Source organism: Lagopus muta, chromosome 4 (genome assembly GCF_023343835.1).
Source record: "Lagopus muta isolate bLagMut1 chromosome 4, bLagMut1 primary, whole genome shotgun sequence".
In the NCBI taxonomy this organism is placed as follows: domain Eukaryota; kingdom Metazoa; phylum Chordata; class Aves; order Galliformes; family Phasianidae; genus Lagopus; species Lagopus muta.
Genome location: NC_064436.1, coordinates 31,079,227 through 31,085,226, shown reverse-complemented (window position 1 = coordinate 31,085,226; position 6,000 = coordinate 31,079,227). Strand labels below are relative to the sequence as shown.

The 6,000-nt window shown below is 38.0% G+C and overlaps 1 protein-coding gene across 2 annotated transcripts in view; it reads left to right on the top strand.

Annotated features, from left to right (window-relative positions):
* The first annotated feature begins 267 nt into the window (after positions 1-267).
* The window catches only part of ADAMTS3 (ADAM metallopeptidase with thrombospondin type 1 motif 3), a 141,866-nt gene continuing 136,133 nt past the window's right edge, over positions 268-6,000 (top strand). Inside the window, exons 1-3 of one of the 2 annotated variants that reach the window (XM_048942691.1) lie at positions 272-361; positions 3,393-3,561; positions 5,823-5,907. The gene's annotated coding sequence lies outside the window, so the exon portion shown is untranslated. Of the gene's footprint in view, positions 362-3,392; positions 3,562-5,822; positions 5,908-6,000 lie in introns of both variants that reach the window. The other variant, XM_048942692.1, reaches the window with a different exon arrangement.

The window sequence follows — 6,000 nt, the reverse complement described above, 5'->3', positions numbered from 1 at the left end:
ATAAAGGACATGCTGGTTAAATGGGGGTTTGGACTCGGTGATCTCCAGAGGTCTCTTCCAACCACTACAGTTCTGTGATTCTGTGGTTATATGGTTGTTCTGAAAATGCCAAGGGAAAGATAGGCGAATGATGTCAGCAAGTGAAACAAATGTGTGGTAACAGTTACTGATACTACAAATTTGTCTTTAATTTGCTTAGGTAATGAGCTTATGCATACAAGGCTGAATGCTATACTACAGGAGGAGTTCTGAACCACCTCCTGTAACTGGTCCTGAAGTCAAAACCTACTTCACTGAACGTGAAGCTGAAGGGAAACTGAAGAACATAGACTAGGATTTCAGCTTAATGTGGGAAGCTATGGTAAGGAATATCCAAGTAAGTGGTTAATTGTAGCAGTGCGATTTTATCATTCTTGCTTCATTATTACTTAAATCTAGGAAAAAATGCAAAAAATTTCATCTCCTTTTGAGCTCACACTTATTCATATTCCTCCACAATTTTTTAATTCGTTGGCTGAACTCAATTGAATCTAATAAATCCATACAGGTCTCAGAGTGAATGAAGTTTGAACGTATGACACAGTATAAAGGAGAAACTGCTGTGTGAGTTCACATGTTATTGCACTGAGAGATCTGCCTTAAGATAGAGCCTTTCTCCATTTCCAGTGAAAGGAAAAGCTGCAGTCAGTACTCACAAGCAAGCATGTGATGCGAACCTGCAGGAAATCAGGCTTGATTAGTTCCAGTGCTTGGGCAATTGCCTTTCTTCCCATTCTTCTCTCCTATTTCTCTCAGACTCCCTCATCAGAGTGGAGAAATAATAACATTAGAAGACAGCTTCTGAGATTAGAGCTACATTTAGAAGTGAGATCTCTTGTTTCTAGTCATTGTACTAGCTATTTGAACTTAGGCTGCAATGAAATGGAACTGCAAGGAAGAAATGCAGATAAAGTCTAATAATAGTAAGCCTAATGTACAGGCCTTTGGCATCAGGTGACTGTTATGTACTGTTTAGAAGTTGCAGAAAGTACTGTGATTTCATTTGTGAAATACTTAAGAGCTGAATGGAATTTTATGGCAAATCCAGCAAGGTTTTTGTGTTTTAGCAACAGGTGTTAGCTTTCATCTCCTGGTATTCCTCTGTACAGTAAGTCTCCCAGACCTTGTAATCAATTCCTGCTGTCTGAATGCTGTTTGGGGAAGAAAAAAAAAAAGATGGAAAGAGGAGAAATTGATATCCCTTAGTTAGGCTGATCTTAATAGAATTACATTTTATTAGAATTCTACTGGCCATCAGTAGACCTGAGAGCTTTCTTGGTCTTCAGATGTTTAGCCATTTATTATTGTGTTGTATATTGCTGAGACACAGAGTGCTATAGGGCATTTCCTGTAACCAGAGGCCAATAAAAGCAAGTATTCCAAACTGAATAAATGTGCAAAAACACATAAATTGAGTAAGTAATTTTTTGTCCTTTTCCATGTAGTTATTGTAAGGAAAGGAGTGTGCCACACTTTAAAAATCCAGAAAGAGAATGAAATCAAGCTTGCCTAAGCCTGTGTACAGCACAAAGATGATTTGAGAAGGATGCCTCAAATTCTAATGGTGTTACTTGACTAAAGGCAGAGTGCTTGTTTTGTGATATCTGGATTTGATGATGAAAGAGTTACAAGAATGACTTTCTCCCTCTGTATCAATGTGAGCTGAATTTCTGCCTGGAATGAATATTGTTCACTGTCTTGTTGCAGCCTTAGAGTTTTATTAGAGGTGAACTTTTCACCCTTGAAATTTAAAGCTTAGCTTTTAAGAATTATTTTACCTATTCTTCTTGTGAAAATATTGTATGCGTATATGCATGTCCACTGTGTTCTGTGCCATAAGCACTGATAGTCTTAACTAATGGTCAGGAAATAAACAATAACTAATTAGGAGTGTCTATGTTAATACATATTTTTTTCCATGTATTCTCATGTGTATATGTGTATACCCATACATAACTACACTACTAACCTTACCTGAATTTTCACATGCTATCCTGTAATTTATTGCACATAGACAGCAATTTAAATGAAATCAACTCAGAACAGTCTTAAAACAACACACTATATAGTGTTTTAGTTTTCATTGCAGATAACAATATTCAGCTATTCCATGCTGTCCTGAGAATTTCCTGGAAAACGTGAGAGAAATTAAACACTGATATTGTAGACTTTCTGCAGTAGCACAGCTCTGGAGAATGCTAAGGTGATGGCAAACAGTCACACATTCGAATGCAAGCCTACAATGTAGTCTAATTGAAGTTCACTGGGATTTATGTACTTGAAGCTGAACATATGTGTTTGTATACAGTCCCATCTGCTAGAGGCCTCCCTCTCCTTCCCTCCCTCCTTCCTCTTTGGCACATGCAATTGAAACTTCTGCTAAAAGTTGCCTAGAAATTGAGCATTCTAAAGTTGCCTAGAAATTGAGGAATATTCTAAGCTAGGGAATGTGCTTTGCACATGAGCTACTGACTTGCCTCTGACTGAGCACTGTGCTTCCACCAGAGCATGGGTGTTTTTCAGGTGGGCTTGTGAGGCTGTTTGAGAATCTCTACTCTCTTTTTTCCACTGCTGTTCCTCAGCCTTGCAGTTGAAAAAGCATTCTCTATATAGTCTTGCTCCATTTTTTCAGTCTTCCTTGGCTATTGGCCACTCACAGAGGCAAAATACTGGGCTAGGTGGATTTTTGGTCTGATGTGTTTGACCATTCTTATGTTGTTTTCTGTGTCTGTGTGTTGAATTGCATCACCATCAGTGAATAGGATTTTGTGTTGCTTTGTAATGACACCTCTTAGAAGAGTCTTGAGGTTCAGAAAATTAAGTTTTGCATGAAGCTCTGTATTCCTTAGGAACCCAGAAAGAGAGAGTTTCCCTTGAGCTTGTAATTTGCTATAATTGTAGAAATCCTTAAGTGAATAAACATACGAATAAAATGTGATGAAAATAAGTAGTTACAATTTCAAATACTTGAAAACAGAACACCTGATGAAGGGTTTATCTTCTAAAAAAAAAGCTGCTTCTCTATTTCACTTGAGTGTTTCACTAGTTTACATACCAGTAAGAACAATGTAAGTCTTTTGCTTTAAATCTGCTACGTCCTTGCTTACATCACTCAGTCACAGCTAGATCCTTATTGGATATACTCTCTCTTCTACCCCATGTAAATTCATGATAAACAGGTTGCTGTGGTTGTTTCCCCTCTCAAACCATATACAAGTTAATGCTTCCTCTTGCAAACGGCTTTTCTTTTCCCAGAAACAGTGAGCAACTACATTGAATGGATTTCTCTACAAAGGTTATTTTACAGGTCAGGAGGTTAGCTTACTTTTGTCTTTTTAATTCATCTGTTTCAGAAGAAATCCTCTGTGTGTTCTCCTGAATCATAAAGGCTGGTGAGAACGAGAAGCCTAACTCATCATTAATCCACAGGCAAAGTACTATTCAAGCAGCTGTAGTGAAAGCTCTCGTACACTGCCCTGGAAATAACCCCAGCCTTGACGTGGTAAAATGACCCTAGATAAGGTCAGAAGATCAGTTCTCATTTTCATTTAAGCTTCTGGTTTTAAAACTGTGTTTGGAATTGTCTGTTGTGGTTTAGATGATTTCCTAAAACAGATGGATCCTCACAAAGTGGAGGAGTGAAGTTCAGAGAGACGGAGGTGAATTTGAATGATCTGTTTACACAGTGTAAGAAATGGAACCTCTTGGCTGGGATTTTCAGGAAGGCGTAAGGAAGCTGGGTGTCTCTGTCCTGATGGCCTGAATACTAACTGAGTATGGCATTTAAATGAGCCTTAGGTCAAACCTCTTTCAAAGTCTTTGAAAATCCTGCCTGTGCTAGCCTACCTTGTGCACTGGGGTCAATGTGCACTGCAGAATATGTACTAGAATTCAGTGATTTTGTGTATAATCTGTCTATTTAGATAAAATATGTATCTAATGCAGTGTAAGAGTATCTACATAACACACATAGTCCAATGTGTAAACTGGCACGGAAGCAACATGGATGGAATACTCCACATGCAAAGCAGCATTTTCTTATCCTATTACAAGGGCAAAAAAAATGAAAAGAAATCATCCAGCAGTATAGGCAGTACTTCTGGCTTAAGGCCTGCTACTAGTACAAAAGGACTGCTAAGCAGTACTTATGAACACTCATTCCATTTCCCAATTATGATAATTCCAGAAAAATAAGCTTTGAAAAGAATTGTCCCCAACGCAAATTGAAAAGTAAAGCCCTCCAAGGTCCAAGATAACTAAACTTCAGTAATTCTAGCACACTCTTTAGTAACAACATCTAGGAGATATTAGTGGTATTATACTTGCATGTGAGGCTTTCTAATTAAAAATTGATTATTTCCAATTTAGTCAGATGTGCAATTAAAAATGGGACTTAGTGTCTTCTGACCGTTAAAAGAGTTAACAAGGAAGTGAACTACGTAGGTGTATCTATGCAATATATATTTATCTTGAAATAACACTAGCATCTAAACTTCTTGGATGCATCTTTCTGTAGTAATACAGAAGTCTCTCCTATGCTGACAATATTTATTTAAGCACTTACTCTTATGTGCTGCTTCTAATTTATGCCTAAATATGGCTGCTAGGAGTGACCAGATGTGCTAACAACTGAGAACTTCCTTCTCATTTTTGCTTTTGATGCAATTTTGATCCATGCTTTGTTCTTGTATGTGAAACATATTGAATAGGTCAATATCCATTAGATTTATTGCAAGTATTTTGTCCTGTGGTTCTAGCACACTTATTTGCACCAGAAAACTTTCCTGCTTCCATCTAGAACTGGGATTGTCCAGAATAACAATGTCCATTCCACTTCTGCCATCGTATCCATAGTGACAGCTCTTTTATTTTGCATACTCTTTATCACATAATCCCAGTTCAGCTTTTTTCTCATGTATACTGACTTGAATATGCGTGATGACATAGGCGAGTGCTTTAGATGTGATACTAGGCTGAAGGAAATTTTAATTCCTTATTATTTCAGTTTTTCCTTCTGAGGAATCAAAGTTTCAGTATGTTTCACAGATGAGAGTAATTTCTGTATGACCTTGTTGAGATGGATGATATATGCATCTGCAGTAACATGGCTCATACCTATTGAAGATAGGAAAGAAGTGGGCGGTTCTTTAATGGAAAGTAACCTTAAGCATTTAAAGCATGTGATGAGAAAGCTGATTTTGTCCCAAGTACACAGTTAAAGACTTTCATACCAGTCCAGGTGTCAGTGACACAACACCGCCACCATGCAGCTAGTGGACAGATATCTGAAAATGTGTGAGCCCTTCCGAGTTCCAGGAGCCCTCCCAGAACTGCATGCAGTACTGCATTCACTCTAGATGAGTCCTTGGCATGTTGCATCTCCACAAAGGTTGCTTTTTGCCTTGAATTGTAGTTGTTCATCCCAACCATGGGGACAATTAATAGAAGAGAGTTAAAACTGACACAGAGCTTAAATTATTCTAGTTTTCTTTTAATTTGGGAAAGAACAACTGAAATGCAAAATGTATTCAATACAAAGATAGCAGCATAAACTGTTTGCCTCTTTTCTTTAGAAGCGCTAACACACTATGACGTAAAGCTGATGGTTGGAGGGTGGGAGATAGCTTATAACTTCACATGGTCCTAGTTAAAATGCCCTTTGAGGCATTGGCAGTTTATAGGAACAGTAGTGTCTCTTGGGTCCCAACTGCAGTCATTGTTAAAATGCTTACAAAAGGAGACACTACTGGCAACCATCCTCAAGCTGTTGTTTTTATTCCTAGGACACAGAATGAACTTTTGTAATGGAATCAAGGACATGGAAATAACAAAAACTGCAGACACAATCGACTTGCAGTGTTCAGTAAGGTAAGAAGATAACATCGTAACACTTTGGAGCAAACAGCTTCAAATTGGAGCTGAATCAGACGTTCTCAGTGGCTTGCTTTAGGAACAATCTTC